We start from the raw sequence: 20,114 nt of genomic DNA on the forward strand, positions 1-20,114 counted from the left end.
GTGCTCTAATGCCAAGTTACCCAAGGGGCAATTGCTGGGATGTCCTTGTTGGCTATGAAGTGGCCGAGAAGACCAATTCTCAGAGTAAAAAGTCCATGTGGGTGGTAGGAAACTCAGGTTAAGCGTACTTTTGTCACTAAATACCAGCTATTTACCACAGAGCTCTCAAATGAGACCTTTCTACATGCATCTGAGCGAGATGATAGACTGTTTGCTAAATGCCATTGCATAGAGAATCACATTTTGAGAAACTACCTAATGCATAAGGTTTCTAATGCTGTAAAATATAGTAGCAAAAATTAAATGCCCCTCACTTTTTCAGAGATGAATTAATGGACAGCTTAGTCAAATTCAAAGCTTTTTGATGCATAAAACTTTCTAAATGGAACCGTTTCATCAATAAACACTATAACAAAAACCTGTCTAGATGGTTTTTTTCTTTGTGGAGCGGAGGGGTACTTTTCTGAGTGCTTTGTTGCTCTTCCAGATAGCAAATGAACATCACCCAATGAGAATGGGTGGACTCCCCACATGCATCTTATGAAGATAGATGTGATCCCAACCATGCAAGCAAGGTTAAGACCTCAAGTGAGCTGACAAAGCCCATGCTCTTGGAAGGCCAGAAGCTCTGGCCCTAGGCCAGGATGAATTTAAGATGGATTTTTTTAAAAAATAAGAAAGCCCCTGGGGTTTTTCTACACTGTCTACTTGTGTCTGCAGGCTCTCGCCATTGGGTGAGGAGATAGTAGCCTGCTTGGGGCTCTTGCTGCCAGGCTCACGCTAAAGAGTTGGTGAGGTAGAGCAGGAGTTGCCTCTGTCCTCATCCCTCCAGCTGCTAGCCTTTCCCAGAGGGAGGTCTTTCTGCAGGGCAGCTGCCTGAGCCTAAGCTTGAAAAGACTAGAGAGACTGACTGATGTCCCTGGAGTCTTCCCAGGGTAATAGGCATTTACTCATCAGCTCACTCTGTTTGGCCTTATTCTCCCTTTCCCACTGGGTAGCCAGGCTGGTCAAGTTGTTGTGTCAAGTCTCCACAGATCTTAAACATTTCAGAGCAGTGTACCATCTGCACTAGGATAAGGGACTCAAAGCAAGGCTGGAAGTAGTCAGGTTGACTGTTGTAGAACCACAGCATCTCATCCAGGAGCTGCTTGATCTTGGCTACCAAGTTGTCTCCTACAAGCTGAAGCTCGTCTTGGGCCCGGTGGAGTTTGACTAGCACTGGTCCTTTTCCTTGTACTTCTCCACCTTGACCTTCAATCTGCTATAGTCCTTTAAGGCCTGCTCCTGCTATTTCACTGCCATGATGATACTTGGGAAGACACTGCCACACTTTATTAAGGGTTCAATCCAGGTCCTTTGGATCTGGTTCACATTTTGCTGATTGAAGGCATCCAACTGTTTCAAGGCCATGCCCAATGCTGTCACCATATTCAGGAAGTCCTGGTCTTGCTCACAGAAGGCACTGGAGAAGACATCTAACGATATTTTCTTTCACATCAGATTTGGACATGGCTAGGTCAGCAAGGGGGTCTTCTGCAGCCTCTTGATCTGGGCTTCCAGCTGCAGTTTCTCATGCTCCCTTTTGAAGTCTCTCTCCACTGTTTGGGGAATAATCTGTTTCGTGGGTGCCCAATCTGGAAATGAATCCAGCTCATGGTCCTGAACCTGGCCCCGAGAGTTGGGTCCTCAACTGCAACTCAATTTACCTTTTTTCTTTTCTTTCTTAAGGATACTTATTTTACTTAGAGTGGAAAATTACACAAGCATATGTATGAAACATTACATATACAGAGAATGCTTATGGCGGTCATATCAATGCAGAAGCAAGAAGCTAGGAGCAAGGAAGAATTCTCTCACATTGGTTTCAGAGGGAGAATGGTCCTACCAACACCTTGATTTCCAACTTCTAACCTCCAGAACTGTGACACTTCTGCTCTTTAATGTCACTTAGTTTGTGGTACAGTAGTACCCCTTTATCACAGGGATACATTCCAAGACCCTCAGTGGATGCCTGAAACTGTGGAGCATACCAAATTCTATATATTTCTTCTATACAAACATACCTATGATAAAGTCTAATCTATAAATTAGGTACAGTAAGAAATTAACAAATAATAACAAAATGGAACAATTATAACAATATTGTATACTCTAATAAAAGCTATATGAATATGGTCTCCTTCTTTTTCTCAAAATATCTTCTTGTACTCTACTCACCTTTTCATTTAAAGGAAGCACTTATGGTTTTCCTTGGCATATCTGAATTGCCAGCATGACTCTCTTGCACTTTGGACCATTCTTAAGTAAAATAAGGGTGAATTTAACACAAACACTGTGAGACTGTGATCTAATAACCAAGAAGGCTACTAAGTGACTAATGGGTGGGAGTGGGCAGGAGCATATACAGAGTGGATTTACTGGACAAAGGGATGATTTATATCCAGGGCAGGACAGAGCTGGTCAAGTTGACAGCACCAGATTTTATCACGCTACTCAGAATGGTGTGCAATTTAAAACCTATAAATTGTTTCTTTCTGGAATTTTCCATTCAATATTTTCAGACCTGGGATAGAGGGGGGAGCAAAACCATGGAAAACGAAACTGTAAATAAGGGAGGAGATTAGGGAGAAAATAAATAGTATGGCACAGACAACAGTATGATGATTACAAGAGGGAAAGGGAGATGGGGGAGATAGAAGATTCTATGATCTTAAGATCTGAAAAGATTGAAGGGAAATGATTCTGGGATTATATTACTCCATTTGAAAGTGATTGAATTGAATTTTTAATACAGCTGGATTTTTATAAATTTGTAGTCTTGTAAGCTACAGCCATTTATTAGAAAAATATTTTTTAAGTGCTATTCAGGCCCTGGCTGGTGTTCCTAAGTGGGTAGAGTATCAGCCTGTACAGTGTAGAGTTATAGGTTCAATTCCTGGTCCAGGGCAAGTACCTGGGTTGCAGGTTCAATCCCCAGCCTCAGTTGGGGTGCGTGAAGGAGGCAACCAATCAATGTGGCTCTCTCACATCAATGTCTATCTATCTATCTAGTTAGCTATCATCTATCTATCTATCTGTCTTTCTATCTATCTGTCTTTCTCCCTCCTTCCCTGCCTCACTTTCACTCTCTCTAAAAATCAATGGGAAAATATTCTTCGATGAGGATTAACAAAAAATAAATAAATAAAGTGCTATTCAAGTCTTGCTCAATGATTTCTCCCCCTTCAAATAGTGTCTATCTTCCATGTGAATTGTGGATTTGATTGCTTTGTCTATATTTTGCCATTTTCCAGCCGTAGGCCTGAAAATGTGTGTTTCAGATATGAAATACCTCCTCGAACTAAGAAAGCAAGAATGATCAAGACTCACCCAAGACCTCTAAAAGAGCCCCCCCGAAAAGCCCCAAACTCCTCATTATCCTCTTGGAACTTAAGAAGTATTATATGGCTATGATGGTGGAAATTACCAACATTACCAATGAAGCAAACTGTACCAAGTTCAAATTTCTTCTCCTGTGTTATGCTCCTTCTTGGAATGGAGCCCCCTGCTGCTTTAGTATTAAAGGGATCTCAGTTTCTTTCTTCTGATTACCCCCCTATTGGATATTGATTTATTATTTTCATAAAATTGCAAATGGGAGCCTATTGCATGAGACCAGCCATAAATTATGAAAATGTGCTCAGCTCCTCTGTAGGGGCTGACCTGCATAAGGGGAGAATGTCAGAGAGCTAACTAACTGTTTTGCATGGGTTGTGAGGAGAAGGTGCGTTCTTCATGGCCCTCCAATTTTGAAGGGAAAGAAGAAAGGGAGTAACATTTCTAACAGCCTATTAGGGATCAAATTCTTTGTATGTTATTTAATTTAATGCTACTAACCTAGTGAGGCACAATCATCCCCTGCTTTGATAAAAGACAAAATAAGAAGGCCAGAATGGTGAAAACACTTTCCCAAGGCTAGTGATGGAGCAGAATGAGGTTTAAACCTAACTTCGACTGCCTCCGAAGTTTAACCTCTTTCCACTAACTGCACTGCCTTTCTAAAAAGGAATAGTAATATCTCAAATAGGGGTGGACGGGGTAGTTTTTATTAACATCAACCTAAACTTCATGCTCCTCAAGTTCTGATAGATTTGCTCCAAGGAGCCATTAAGAAAGGCCACTGATCCAAGAGCTATAAATTCACACTTTCTTCATTCATAGCTATAAGCAGTTACTTAAAACCTGGGTAATATCCTCCTTAAAATAAGTACCAGTTGTCTGGGTATTTATGCTCTATCACTCATGGTTGTTCCATCCTTGACTCCATTAATAAAATTTTTCTTAATTCCTTTCCTCTTTTTATGACTTTGCAAGGGTCTAATTTGCAGACAAAATTGCTAATTTTACAGTTGATTTCTGCTTTGTCAGCATAAGCCTGACTGAGGAGTTATTAATAGAAGAATAGGATTCCCTTTTCATCCTTTTGCTCTTGACTGTTGTAGGAGGTGAGACAAAATCCATTATTTAATAACATTTGTGCTTCTTCAAAGGGCATCATTCTGGCCTTTCCATTTTCACTAAACTACAGCGGTATCAGCAGCCACAGCGGCCACATTCTCTTCCTAAAAAGCTTCTGGACTTCCTCCAGGTTATATATACGGTTGGTATAAAACTGTCTTTGAGATTCACTTTGGGAATGAGGTCCAGCTGGAAAATTCTCTTAGTATTTTTGTGCATTTTCCAAACAGTAATTTCTATGCATATGCATTTGTAAGTGTCCTAGTCACCTACATTCCTGGAATGGATGCTGAATTTGGGTTATATCAGTTAGGGATTGTTTTTGGCTGATAGTAACACAAAATAGAAATAACAGTGGAATAAATGATAGAAATTTATGTTTGTTTGTTTTTGTTGTTTTTTTAATTTTATTTTATTGTTTCAAGTATTACAGATAGTAGTACATATGTCTCCTTCCCCTCCCCCCATTGACCTTCCCCTGGCCTCCTCTACCCCCCGGCTCATGCCCTCACTCTATCCCCCCAGTGTCTTGTGTCCATTGGTTATGCTTATATGCATGCATACAAGTCCTTCAGTTGATCTCTTACCTTCCCCCATCCCAACACTCCCCAGCCTTCCCACTGTAATTTGAGTCTGTTTTACATAAAATATATCTTAAAACAGGCATTCAGGATTAGTAGGGTGATTTCACTGTCATCAGGTACCCATGCTCTTTCTGCCTTTTGTTTTATTATCAGTTTCCTGTGGTTTCCATTCTCAAGGTTGACCCATGGTTTCAAATAGCCATTGAACCCATGACTTTGAACACATTATTCTAAGGAAGAATCAAAACATAACGTTGCAGGGCAAATCAGCTGTCTATCAATCTCTTATGGAATTTTCCCAGACGTCCTCCCAACACTTTGTTTTACTATTCTCAAGTTTTAAGCCTTAACTCCACTGAAACTGTTCTTGTCAAGAACACCTATAACTCCAAGATTGCTAAACTGAAAGATTAAATCTTATCCACATCTTAATTGTTACCAGCAGCATTTACTATAGTTCATCCCACCCTCTTATTTAATGCAGTTGGCTGACAGGCCAAGCAAAACTACAACTTGTTTATTCAACTTCCAGTCGACATCTCCATTTAGATGGGTTACCTCAGATTTAACCAGTCCAAACCTGGGGGTTTCATCTTCCCCCAAGACATTCCTTCTCTTAATCTTCCCCAATTGGTAAATGAACATTCCATCTTGAAATAGGGGACATTACTACAGATCCTATGGACAATACAGGGAAAATACAGGGATACTATGAACAGTTCTATGTCCACAAATCTGATAACCTAGGTGAAATGAGCCAGTAACTTGACAGATACAATTCACCAAAATCACACAAGAAGAAATAGATCATCTGAACAGGCCTATATTTATTTAGGATATTGAGTCTGGCTAGAGCTGGTCCTTGTCTGCTCTACATTGGTGAATCACCATTTCAAACACCTACTCACTTTATTCTCTGGAGAGAAGTTTCTGATTGTTGCTATAGTCAATATTAATTTCCTTTTATTGAGTGTTTTCTATGAGTAATTATGCTGTCCTGGCTGCTTTTGACACATACTGTTTACTTTTTTTAACAACCCTCCCCATATTATAGATTAAGAAATTGTTCAGCAAAATTTAGGAGGGGTTGCCCATTGTCCAATAGTTAGCTGAATAAGTGAACTGGGATTCTGACTCCAAAATCTTTGCTTTCTCCACAGCCCCACACTGATGCATAAAAAGGTAGAGCTGGTGCCCTGGAACATATGAACAATAAGACATTGGCTGTCCAGTCTCTAAAGAGTTAATATTCTCCCTGCTCCTGTTTTAGCATCTTGGAAGAATGTACTGGGTCTTTGCCTCTACAATATCTATCATGACATCAGCTTCAAAGCGTTAAACCTGGGTGTTTGATCTCCTGCCAGCATGCTTTCTGACACATGCTAGAAAATAAAAGTAGAAAACCAGAAATGATTTAATCATATTTCTTAAACATTTATGGTACCAATCAGGAAAGATGTTGACCTTATAATTAAGAATTAGAAGCACATATTAAAAAGGGGGTGGGAAGAGATCAACCAAAGAAGTTATATGCATATATGCATAACTCATGGACACAGACAATAGGGTAGTAGAGACCTGGGGCAGGGGCGGGCTATAAGGGGTCAGTGGGAGAAAAAAAGGGACATAAGTAATACTTTCAACAATAAGTATTATAAAAAATATTCTGTACAAAAAGGTAGAGGCAATTAAAAAATCAGTTCAATAAAAGCAAAACCTGTGCAACCTGGAAGAGGCTTCTGGGTGCCACAGAAGACATAAAGCATAAGCAACTGTTAAATGATAGATTTTCTCTGTTTTTCACTATTTCTGGTGCAATTCTAGGGTTAGTAGGTACAGTTTTGCCCTGTGCACATGTTTTTCATGAGCGAAGGGATGAAAACCATACTTTTTTTTTGTAGTCAAAGGCACAAGAAAGAGGAAATGGTTTGGAAGGGACAGAAGGTAGTCCTTCCACTTCTGCTGCCAGTCACCATCTGCCTTCAAGTGTGCCACCTGAAGTGTAAGAAGTCAGGTACAGTGGAGACTTCAGCAGTTGTTATAAATGGGTCTGCCTTGAAGATCATTTCTTTAATATATTTTTATTGTGGTAAAACATACATAAAATTTACTATTATAACTATTTTGAAGGGTACAGCTCAGTGACATTAGCTACATTTGCAGTGTTGTGCAACCATAACCATTATCTAGTTCCAGAAACTTTTCTTTACCCCAAATGGAAACCCTATATCCATTAGTAGCCACTTCTCCCTAACCCCAACCCCCGGCAATCACTGGTCTCCTCTCTGTCTCTATAGATTTGCTTATTCTGAACAGTTCCTATAAATGGAATCATACCGTATCTGGTCTTTCATAACCTTCACTCAGCATCAAGTTTTCAACATTCATCCACATTGTACTGTGAATCAGCACTTTTTTTCTTTTTACGGCTAAATTACATTCCATTGTAAGGACATTCAACATTTTGTTTGTCCATTCATCATTTGGGTTGTATCCACCTTTTGGCTATTGTGAATAGTGCTGTTTGGAGTTTGTTTTAGATCTGTCCAAATCTATTTGTCAGGCCTTGAGGAGATCTAGACCAGTGGTTCTCAACCTGTGGGTCCTGACCCCTTTGGGGGTCGAATGACCGTTTCACAGGGGTCACCTAAGACCATCGGAAAACACATAGATAATTACATATTGTTTTTGTGATTAATCACTATGCTTTAATTATGTTCAATTTGTAACAATGAAATTGGGCGTCACCACAATATGAGGAACTGTATTAAAGGGTCACGGCATTAGGAAGGTTGAGAACCACTGATCTAGATGAACCCCACCCTTTTCGTGAGTGCCCCTAGGCCCCAGCCTTTGCACAGGCTGCCGGCTCCACTCCCTCACTGCAGGGTCAGCTTCAGTTTTACCTCCTCAGCGTCCCTCTTCTGCCACCCTAAGTAAAGCACTTCCTCACCCTGCCAGTCTCCCTTCTGGGCTCTTCCTTATTTCCTTTCTTCATCTCAATCTTATAACAAGAAGTTCCAAGAGTACAATATAGCTCCATTTTTAAAAATTAAGTTGTTCTCACTGCTTCTCTGAGAGTATAAGTGCAAGTCCAATGATTCATTTTGGGCGCGGTGGCTAGATGTGATGATATCTTGAAGAAAGACTAAAGCAAGAGTTCGTGAGGGAAGCTACAGTCTACAGCTATAGTTTTTCTAGAGGGAAAAATTAATGTTCATTATTCCTTCATCAACTATCTACCTAGATTCCCCTCACCCTTAGGTAGATTGTTATCTGGTCCAGGTTGTTTGCCTACTGGGGTGACCCAGACTTTAATCCCTAAGAGCTCTGAGTACTTAGTTGCTCTGCCCTTATTCGGATATGTTTGATGTACTTGACCATAGTCTTTATGAGACATGGAAGTATAAAGAGATATCCCAGTGATTTTTCAAGTTTCCATATCTTTCCTTTTAGTGTAGCACTCACCCTTTTGCTTTATAGTGACAGGATAAATGACCACAGCCAGTAGATAATATTCTTCTTAGCCTATTGATCTACTGTTATATGAGGAGGCCAAAGTTTTTTGGTGGTAGTTACAGTGTAGCGTGTAATATGCCCTGGAAAAGAGTGTTCCCCACCATAGAACTAAGTTATGTAAACTGGGAGAGCCTAAGATTAAGAGAATGGAAGCACAAATTCCACAAGTGGATCACTGGGTATGAGAGTTGGGGTAGCCACTTTCACGTTCATCCCTTACCTTCCAGAGCAATGTAATTAGTTAAACAGGACAAAACATAAGCCACATCTTGAAGGACAGGATCCTACCCTGCAAGTATTGTCACACTGCCAGTGCCTTAGCTGAGTCTTCACAGGCCTTTCCATTCTTTTATCAAGCTGGCTGTTTCTAGGTGATAGAGTATATAGTAAGACCATAAACTCACAACCATAAGCCAATTGCCACACTTCCTTTGCTATAAAATGGGCCTTTTGATCAGAGGAATGTTGTATTGGACCCGCACCAATGGGTAAGACTTTTATAAGCTCTCAGATGGTCTGATGGGATAGGCTCTATAAGAAGGGAGTATCTATCTGGAGTATGTGTCAATTCCACTAAAGATAAATCCTCCTTCGAAGTAAAAGAATATTGATGTTGTTATCTGCTACTAGGTGGCTGCCTGGTATCCCTGAGGAATTGCTCCTTGGTTTTTGCTGCTGGCAGATTTGCATTTAGCAGTGACAACTGTTAGATCAGCCTTGGTGGGAGGGAGTTTATGCTTCTGAGCCCTTGCATAATCTACATATTTGCTACCATGGCCTATCCATTAATTGTCCAAGCACTGGGGTACTGAAGAATATGGCTGGCATTCTAAGCATTCTTCTGTCATCCTGCATTGGGTCTCTCTAGTGACATTAAATGCGCAACATAGAAATTTGCACATTCCAACAACTATTCCCCTTGTTCTTCCTGACACACATTAAATAAATCCTGGAATTGTTTTTGGCTTAAGGATTTTTCTGTTCAGAGCTAGGCTTGTATTTTTCTGTCAGGGCTGCTGTGCTGAGACCTAACTCTGACTAATATCCAAGGGATGGTAGGGGTGAGGGGTGAGTCTGAGATAGTCATCTTATGAGGGACCTGCTTTAGGTGAAATAATAGCATGGTCTCTAGGGAAGGGGAAGTTATTCTTCTCTGGAAAAGATGAAGATGCTGCTTTCACTGGCCAGAAAGGTTCAAGAGAATTGGGGGTCCAAAATTCTCATATTTGTTTACTCAAATATTACCACCCCAGGTCTCATGGTTCTACATTTTTCCTATCACAGCCCTGACTTTGGCATAGCATACTTACTGAGACTATGTGTATATCCCCTTTGTAACTCAGCCACCTTCATATTCAATTCCTGTGCTTGATTTTCATTGCACTTGTGTCCTAAGATTTCCAGAGAGAAAACTGAAATTTAAAGCTCTGATGGAAGCCTTCTGGTTCTCATATTCTTCCTTAAGCTGATATTGACTCTCCTTTGTATTTCTTTTTTTTAAATTAGATCGCCAGCACTATCAAAAGCAGCCATCTCACTTTACTATCTTTATAAACAAACAAAAACCAAAGCAAACAATAGCAAACATAATATTGTTCCCATACCAAGTAAGGGCTACAACTCTTGGTGCCCCAATGCCTTGCCCTCCAACTGAATTATCTCAATGTCCACAGGGGGTGAGGGAAACTTAATTGATTGCAATGCATAGCATCCTATACAATAAAAACATAATATGCAAATAATCGACTGAATGGCCGAACAGCGGGTGACCATACTATGACACCCACTGGTGGCAGGCAAGCCAAGGTGGGTGTGATGGAATTGGTCGGGGACCCGGCCACCGCCCCATGATCACCTCGCAGAGGGAGACCCAGGCCACCTGCTGGTAGGAAAATCAACCAAGGGGCTCCATGATCACCCCACAGAGGGAGGCCCGGGCCACTGACCAGCAGGATGCAGTAGGCGGGCATGGCCTTCCTCTGCAAGGGAAGCCTGGGTCCTGGATACCTGTGGCCGGAGGGAAGCCCAGGTCCTGGGTGCCAGAGGGAAGCCAGTGCTGGCAGCCAGGGGGAAGAATGCCTAATCTTGCATGAATTTTGTGCATTGGCCCTCTAGTCTTACTATAATGCATAGCAATTGGTCTTACTGCTTCTAGACATGTGGGCAATACCATTTTTAAATCTCGTTTTCATGAATTACTTCTGGTTTTAACCAAATCTCTATAAAGCAGAACCTGAGGCAAGGACTGAAGGTATGATACTTTATTTAGAAGAAGCAAGCCTAGAGATAAAAAGGTGAGAAAGGAGAAACGAGGCAAGGAAATATGAGAAGCAATGCAGTGTATTTTATCACACTGGTCACTTTTTCTCAATAAGTCAAGAAGACTTACAGTAACTTGTTGTCAGATGTGTTTGCTTGACCTGCAGGACTTCTTTGGGAGGTTTACAGAGAAATTTTTTACCTCAGAGAAATCCCCAAAAAGATAAATGAGGTAGAATTACCTGACTGGTTCCTTTCTATTCCTCATTTATCATTACTCTTGGTTTGCTCCATTGCACTAGAGAAACTTCTACAGCAAATACAAGCCACAGGATCCTGTTCACAAAAATATCCAACCTTGCAAGTGACCATATGTTTGGAACTCATATAAATCAGTAAGAAATAATGAAATAAAATACACACATCAAGCTGACTCTGAACTAAAGTATTCCAGGTTAATTAATATTACATAGAGAGGATTGGGAAAGAAAGAACCAATGGGACCAGAAACCCATAGAGAATTCGTGGGAATTTTCTTCTGATTTACATAAAAAAATATGTTTAGGTATTCACATTTTAAAAATCAAGAAATAAAATATATTTTATATAATTCTACCCCCAAAATAAATTTCTTCTTCTACTACAATGAAATGACAATGATATAAATAGCAACCTACAAAAATGTAAATGTTATTTATTTAAATAGTTGGTGTGTATTTTTATTTTTACCTTTAAAACAAAGCAAGCCCTTGATATAAAGCACTTGAGTGCCTCCTGGGCCCATACTAAGATAATTTTATTTTTACCTAAAAGTGTGCCAAAAAAAATTAGTTCCTTCATGGATGTGTACTCTCATACTGTTACTACAAACCCCAACTAAAGGCCACTGGACTATATATTCTGTAAGAATATGAACTATATGTTTTAGTCCCCAATGGGTATGATATATCAAACTTGGTAAGAATTCAATTAGTATTTATTAGATAATACAATGTGCCAGTTAATCAATCAATCCAAAAAGGCCTGATATACATTTATATCTGTCATTTCTCATTGCTCTTGGTTCACCCTAGTTGAAGTCTTAATTCTACATCAAATATAAATTACATTTACTAAGTTGTATTTAAGTAGGTTTTCCCAATCTTCCTCATAGCTCTTCCTCAGTGCATTAAATATAAATTTTGAAAATTGTATAAATCCGTAGCTAACCAATACATCTTTGAATGCTGTGAGTTTAATATATGAATTGGGCATAACTGGATGTTTATGGTCATTTAGGGTACCTTGGAACCTTCAAAAGATCCATGATGATGTGTCATGTAAATATTCATACATTTCCATGGGATATATGTTTTAATTCTAAATGTATAAAAAGAACAAACTCAAGATTTTTGTTTGTTTATTTGACAAGTCTCTCACACTGAATTCATTATTTACCTACCCTGGGCCAAATTTCCCTATTGATGGCAAATTTTTTTCCTGCCTTTGTCTTAGCTGATATGCTTCAAGCCATAGAAAAATAAGCCTGAGCTTTGATGCTGATCATGGCCTGGAGTGTAGAGCATGGACTCGTGGATGATTCTCTATGTCATGGCACAGTACTAGAAACAAACAGATAACCGGTGTGGCTCAAAATAATACAAGTGTACTAAAAAGGACATTATTTTTCTCCATCAAAAATGTAGAAATGTCATTCTGTAGGGCAGTTGAGAAACCTCCTGGTTATCCCCAAATATTTCTAGAAGTTACTAATATTCAGGCCAAATTAGAAAGAGAATAACAACCTGAAGTGGAAGGGAGCTCACCAATTCTCCATTCTGGCAGAAGTATTCTTTCACATTTAAACTTTGTCAAGATTTAATATTTTTAGTGTAAGTTGACTTTGTCAATATCAACCAACAGAAAAGACATTGGGAGTGTTAATTGTTGGAAGAATAAGTGGTCACAGAAGTTCTTAGAGAACTTCATGGGAAAGAAAATAACTCTGGTCAAAAACAACAAAGATCGGAGAAACAAGATATTAACTATCAATTAAAGAAATTAAGTGCTTATCATCCATAATGATATCAGACAAAGTCCATAATATGTATGCCTCAGATGGCAATTGATGCTAGGCAGGTAATGGCTGGTGGAGTCAATGGCTTCTGTGAAAGCAAGGTATGACTTAAATCATAGCTCAGGCAAACTCAGTAGGGCCAAACACAGTTAAGTGGGAAGGTGATGGTTAAAAGTGGAACAATTTATTTTCTTATTTTATCCAAAGCTAAATTCAATAGCAAAGTCTTAGAAAAGCTAGGAGTTTGAACACAGATGTCTCTCAAGGTTTCCATTCCTGCTCAGGAGGAGTAAAGAAAGTATCAGTTGTGTAAATGGCTCTTGAAGCATTAAGTTGTTCAGGAATTATCAGAGCCTAATTTTCATTTATTCAGATTTCATTTAATTGAGTGTTGTAAAGTATGATCTGATGATTGAACTCCTTAATATATTTTTGAGATAAAATCATTTGCCCAAATTATAGATAGTCTCAGAAATGAATATTGTTCCTGCCCACTTTTCATAAAAGTAACAACTTGGTGATGTCAAAGAAGATTGCACAGGTTAAGTTTCTTGTTTTGTGTAGACAGATGAGAATATTTTAGAAGCATTTCTTTCTCCTGTACTTTTTCTCCAATTGAACTTTTTAACACTGAATTTTTTCCCTCCATATTATCAAAGAAGTAATTGATATCCTTTCTCTCATGGACTGAGTAATCTTCAAGATTCCTCAGACTGTTGGTCTCTCCCTCTATGTGTCTAAAAGCCAGTATGATGTAACTACAGGGACTACATAGGGCTGGAGACAGGACACAAAGGCTACTACTGATCACGTCTCTGCCATTAACAAATGTTGTGACCTTGAACAAGTCATTTTCCTTTCCATTTTTATCATCTTTCAAATGAAGACATTCAATGAATAATTTATAAGCTCATTTTACAGATTAAACATTCTTTAATTCAAAGTTTAATTTAGAGTCTAGATGTCCTGTTAGTTTTAGGCACCTCATTTACTCCAACAAAGTTTAGACTTTCTAGATACTAAGTATAGTTAATGTATGTCCAATGTCACAGGCTTAGAGGAAGTCATTGCTAACCTTTTTGAAATTTGTCAGCTTTTCCAGGTTTACTATGGGTACCTTTGAGGAACTCTGGAAGAACTCATTTGCATATTCAATCTCAGTGGCCTGAGTGATTTGAACCATGTCTCTTAGGTGGACAGACATATCAAGTTAGTTTCATAAATGAGTTGGTCCCTGTGGGTCCTCTTTGGAAATAGCCTTTCTGCTTTCGAATATTTTTTAAAAGAAATGGGAACTATTCAATGCCTTGTGTCTTTCACACTGCCTCCTAGGTCCAATGGACCTTTCACAAGTGCCCAATCTGAGAGACAATCAAGGGGTTACTAAGGCATTTGCAAAAGGGTATCCATTGGGATTCAGTAAATAGTGCTTCTCAGTATTTTATTACCCTCACTATGGCTGATTGAATGTGAATTCTTCACATATACAGTTACCCAATGGTTTTCCTTTTGTTTTCACAGACCCTAACATATAAAACATAAAAATGAAAAGGCCCCTCAAGAAATTTAACTCTTCCTAATTTGGTGAAAAATGCTTCAAAGTTGGTTAAAGACCAACTTCAAGAGCCCTTTAGAACATTGTTTGAAGGAGAGAGCTTATGTGATATCAGATGCTGCAAATTCTCAGCTCATGTCTACAACAGAGTATGCATTCAATAAAGGTTTTCTCTTGCTATTCTTGCTATTATTATTACTAGAGGCCTGGTGCACAAAAATTTGTGCACTCTTGCGGGGGGGGGGTCCCTCAGCCCGGCCTGTGCCCTCTCGCAGTCTGGGACCCCTCGGGGGGGATGACCACCTGCTGGCTTAGGCCTGCTCCCCAGGGGATTGGGCCTAAGCTGGCAATCAGACATCCCTCTGGCAGCCTGGCAGCCCTCAGGGGATGTTCACTTACCAGCAGGGAGCAGACCTAAGCTGCAGTCAGACATCCTTAGTGCTGCTGAGGAGGCAGGAGAGGCTTCCACCACCACGGCTGCACTGGCAGCCATCAGCCTGGCTTGTGGCTGAGCAGAGCTCCCCGATGTGGGAGCACACTGATCACCAGAGGGAAGCTCCTGCATTGAGCGTCTGCCCCCTGGTGGTCAGTGTGTGTCATAGTGATCAGTCATTCCCAGTCGTTCTGCTGTTAGGGTCAGTTTATATATTACCCTTTTACTATATAGGATAGAGGCCTGGTGCATGGGTGGGGGCCAGCTGGTTTGCCCTGAAGGGTGTCCCAGATCAGGGTGGGGGTCCCGCTTGGGTGCCTGGCCAGCCTGGGTGAGGGGATGATGGCTGTTTGCAGCTGGTCACACCCCCTTCAGGTTGGGGGTCCCCACTGGGGTGCCTGGCCAGCCTGGATGAGGGGCTGATGGCTGTTTTCAGGCTGGCCACACCCCCTTTAGGGTGGGGGTCCACACTGGGGTGCCTGGCCAGTCTGGGTGAGGGGCTGAGGGCTGTTTTCAGGCTGGCTGGCGACTGAAGCTCCCAGCCTCTCCTTTTTTTTCTTATTCTTGGATTTATTTACCTTCTATAATTGAAACTTTGTTGCCATCACTGGAGCTGAGAACCGGGCTCCTGCTCACTCCAGCTCTGAGGCCACGGCCTGCTGAAAGCAGGTAACTGGGGTTTGTTTAGCTTCTATAATTGAAACTTTGATGCTTTCGGGGCTCAGAGCCGGGCCGCACCAGGCGGGGAACCTTGGCTTCCTCCATCACTGGAGCAAGCAAGCCTCTTGCTCGCTTCAGCTGCGTGGCTGCTGGCCGCCATCTTGGTTGGGTTAATTTGCATATCTCGCTGATTAGCCCATGGGAGGCATAGTGAAGGTATGGTCAATTACCATGTTAGTGTATTATTAGATAGGATTGTTATTATTATTATTCTCAGGGGTACTATTAATACTAGAAAATTGGCATTCTACTTGTTGTAACTCTTTTCTTCTGAGTGCATCCTCACCAAAGTTCTAAGAATTTAACTGAACACATATGTTGCGTTAGATATCACCTGTTTCTCCTCCAGATCTATACTGCACACTTCTGCACCATATGATCCAGGAGGCTGATCTGTATCAATGGAAAAAATGGGCTAAACTTCTCTTTAATTTCCAGCTGGGTTTGGTCATTGAGGAATACAAACAGGATGTCAGAGGGCAAGAGCAAAATAAGGCTGAGTGTGTATTGCCCCACTCCCTCCCATATGATTGGTTAGTTTTCCTCAACCAAAGGTCTTATCCCCTAACAGGCACTTCTCTTTACTCAACTATCTCTATCTTCAGGGTAGTAAGCACTCCCTCCATTTGCCCAGCAAGCTAGTGCTTTTCTGTTACTAACCAGAAAACACTACACTATTCTTTGTGGTTTATCTGCACCCAACCATATATTAGCAAATAGTCAATTTATTAAACTTTCTTTAAATTATCCAATGTAAGTATGTCACACTTTTCCTCTAGACTATTATCTCTTTGAGGACAGGGATCTCTGTTTTGGGTTGTTCAGTGCTATTTCCCCAGCCCCTAGTACAGTGCCTGGCATGTATTAGGCACTCAAGAAATATTTGTTGAATGAAGGACTGTGCTCTAAATAGGTGTTAGCAGATTATGAAGCCAAAGTGTCTATAATTTTGGAGGCTCTTTTTAAGAAAAAGAATGTACAAATATCTCAGTGTTGCAAAAATATGGAACCTTATTGCTAAGGCCACTCCCAAGACCTTGAATGGGCCCATGCAAATGTAGGGACCTGAGACTTCACCTTCTCTAGTTTCAACCTGTTACTTCTTAAATCTCAACTCTGAGTTTCAAAGAATCTGCCAGTTGCAAGGAATCTGTCACAAATGTCAAGATAGTGGCATGGTATAATGCCAAATGCATAGAAATGGGAATCAGATATCTGTGGTTATTGGATATAAACTTGGGTTGGGGACTTGGTCTCCTTTATCTGTAACAGAGACAATTACTTGAAATAACTACGTAAAGATCATGACATACAATAGGGGCTTAGTGATTGTTCAGTTTTGCTGTGGCAGCCTCCCTTCAAGCATTCCCCAGGCCTGCTTCCTACCTGCTATGATCAAATTAGGTTTTCATCTGCATCCTCTGAGAGTCAGTTCACGCAGCTGCTACTTCAGGACCAGAGCATGGCCCTGTATACATCAAGTTCTAGAGCCAATATTTGCACAACAAAAAGTTCAGCATGTAGCACAATTTGCCTGCAGCCAAATATCCAGCCCTGTTTGCCAGGGATTCCTTTATGTCACCAGCCATAACTCAGCCAGATCTCTGAGGAACCATTTAGATGCTCTAAGCAAAGTTTTTCATTGCTTTCTCAGAGAAAATATTCTCCCCATATTTCATTTTCTAAGTGATTCTCAAAGGCATGTCAGTTGCCTTCTACATAAACATTTTATTATAGGGTTGGCAAGCCACATTTTAGAGTGTAGGTTATCTTTCTTTAATTCTATGTGCTCTGTTATTAATACTTTCTTCTTCCAGTTACTTAAATATGAATTATACCCATCTTTGCTTAAAAAATGAAAAGTCATGAAGATATGAATGATATTTATTTTCTTCATCATTGTACTCTCAGAATAGAGCATAGTATCTGGCATATAATAGATATTCAAATATAAATATTTTTTAATTGACAAATGAATGATTGAGTATACCAGGCAGAATGGAATATCTAGGTAACCTAGGAAAGATGAGTTATAAGCATAAACTAAGAAATCAAATATGGGCAATATTTTTTACTATATATCTACAAGGGTTAAATTTTTCCTGAAGGACTGAGTTCTTTATTACTGGAGGTACTAAAATAGAAACTGGTGAACATCTGTCAAGAATTCTGTAGGGAAAAGTACTGCCTCAAATTGAAGGTAGTAGTTGGTTACTTTTAATTTAATTCCAACTCTGAGAATATTTGATCTCATAAATTCATACTGCCTCTGTGTTATATAGTGATTTATGGCAATGTGGGGACCAAATTGACCTTGGAGCTAATTCCAGTTCTAATACACTAGCTTTGGTACCTTGACTAAGTTAGCTTCTCTGAGCCTCATTTTCTGCATCTGTAGAGTGAGCCTACTACTGACTTCCCAGGATTATTCTGGATTAAATTAGTTATTAAATATAAGAGCACTCAGCACTACTGCAAGTATCTATTAACTATTTAACAAATAGTAGATTCCTTGTCTCTTCCATCCCTCAAATTTATGCTATTAATAAAGGTAGCATAGTTAAGAAATTCCTCGTGAATGCAACGTAAGAAAGGATGGTAATTCAATTCAGGCCTGGTCTCTCCCTCTGTCACTGGCCCTAACCACCTTTGTGACTGACTTTCAGCAAACTATATACAAACTTTAGCCTCTGGTTTCTTTAGCTATATGCATGCCCTAGATCCGTGGTCGGCAAACTGTGGCTCGCGAGCCACATGCGGCTCTTTGGCCCCTTGAGTGTGGCTCTTCCTAAGCCTTCGGAGTACCCTAATTAAGTTAATAACAATGTACCTACCTATATAGATTAAGTTTAAAAAATTTGGCTCTCAAAAGAAATTTCAATTATTGTACTTTTAATATTTGGCTCTGTTGACTAATGAGTTTGCCAACCACTGCCCTAGATTAACTACTTCCTTCGATTCTCTCAAGTCTTGAAGAAAATGTATTTCTGCAGAGAACTCAATTCATCTACATTTTGGAACTCAGAACAATATGAAATAGAAAAACCCTCACTTCCATGTTGATTTTTCTGACCACCATAGGTAGGATCCTAGCATGTGGCTAAATCAGACATGGTTTCGTAAGCATATTATGATGGTAAAACACAATGAGCCATAATCAGCCTATCATGACAGAGGTGCAGGTATCCTCTCTGAGGCTGACCTCTTCCACAATAACTTCATTTCTTCCTAGAATGAGACTAAAGAATTAATACACTGGAGCTATTAGGGTAATATTTCAGTTTTTCAAAGGGAATGTTCTTAACATGGGCCTGGTATCCCTCATGCTGTGACACAATAGGATCCTTCACCTCCTTGGTTATGAGCACTCCCTGCAAAGCCCAGAAAACTCATTCTCTGCTAAATGTGCACTTTCATAACCATGGGGGAAGCAGATCATTTCAGCTTCCTGCACAGAAACCCAGTAGTGCACTGGTGTGTCTTCCAAAATCTGATTAATTCTTCAAATAAAAAGTCTGATATATTTTCATTATATTCTTCCTCCCCTGGGAATAATTTTCAAAAATAGTAATATGAATAATAAAGAATCACCTTAAAGTGGCGTGAGCTATTCATATGAAGAGCTAGGGGTCAAGAAAAGACTTTTTTGCCTCTAACTGGGAAATTAAACTACCCTCTCAGTTCTTATTATAAAGGGAAGTAAAAGACTTCACTCACTGTGAAGGCAAAAGATTTGATTGATAGGGCTGTTATCCTTGGTTACCTTTATAATGACTTAGTGTAGATGGGTTTAAAAAAAATTTATTTCAAAAATACGCTTCTGCATCCATGTCTGTAGTTAAGTCACAGCCGCCCTTCCTTCACCCACATAGCACTTTCTCATAGCACTTTCATTGTTAATGAGTAGCTTCTAGGCTCCAGATGACTTCCAGCCTCAATCGCAGATGCACTGGCAGATTCTGGAAATGTTCTTATCCAAAGGTTTCAATGAGAACCACATGTTTTTGCTACTTGTTCTAATTCCAGTAACTCACAAGATCTTCTTCACTGAGACTTTTCAGGAACTCTCTATAGACACAAGTTGCCCCAAGTCAAAAGATCCATTTGGATATGACTGGAGCTTGAGTCCAGAAGGCACAGGGAGACTATGGACTAAAAGAGCAGAGAGAGGACCATACTATAAATAAGGCTGCAGGAAAACAACTCCAACGTAGAAATCAGAGGGCTTGAGTTTCAGAATCAAAAAATCCAGAGTAAGCACCCACTATAAACTGGAGCTGTTTAACATTATTTCAACATGAAATCAATATATATTTTTAAATATATTTTTATTGATTTCAGAGAGAAATGGGGGAGAGAGAGAGATAGAAACATCAATGATGAGAGAGAATCATTGATTGGCTGCCTCCTGCACACCCCCTACTGGGGATCAAGCCCACAACCAGGGCATGTGCCCTTGACCAGAATGGAACCTGGGACCCTACAGTCCAA

The 20,114-nt window shown here is 40.1% G+C and overlaps 1 pseudogene; it reads right to left on the reverse strand.

The window, feature by feature from the left end:
- Window positions 1-897: 897 nt before the first annotated feature.
- Window positions 898-1,655, reverse strand: LOC132229756 (bridging integrator 3-like; annotated as a pseudogene).
- Between the last annotated feature and the right edge of the window lie 18,459 nt (window positions 1,656-20,114).

This window comes from Myotis daubentonii, chromosome 3 (assembly GCF_963259705.1).
Source record: "Myotis daubentonii chromosome 3, mMyoDau2.1, whole genome shotgun sequence".
NCBI classification, from domain to species: Eukaryota; Metazoa; Chordata; class Mammalia; order Chiroptera; family Vespertilionidae; genus Myotis; species Myotis daubentonii.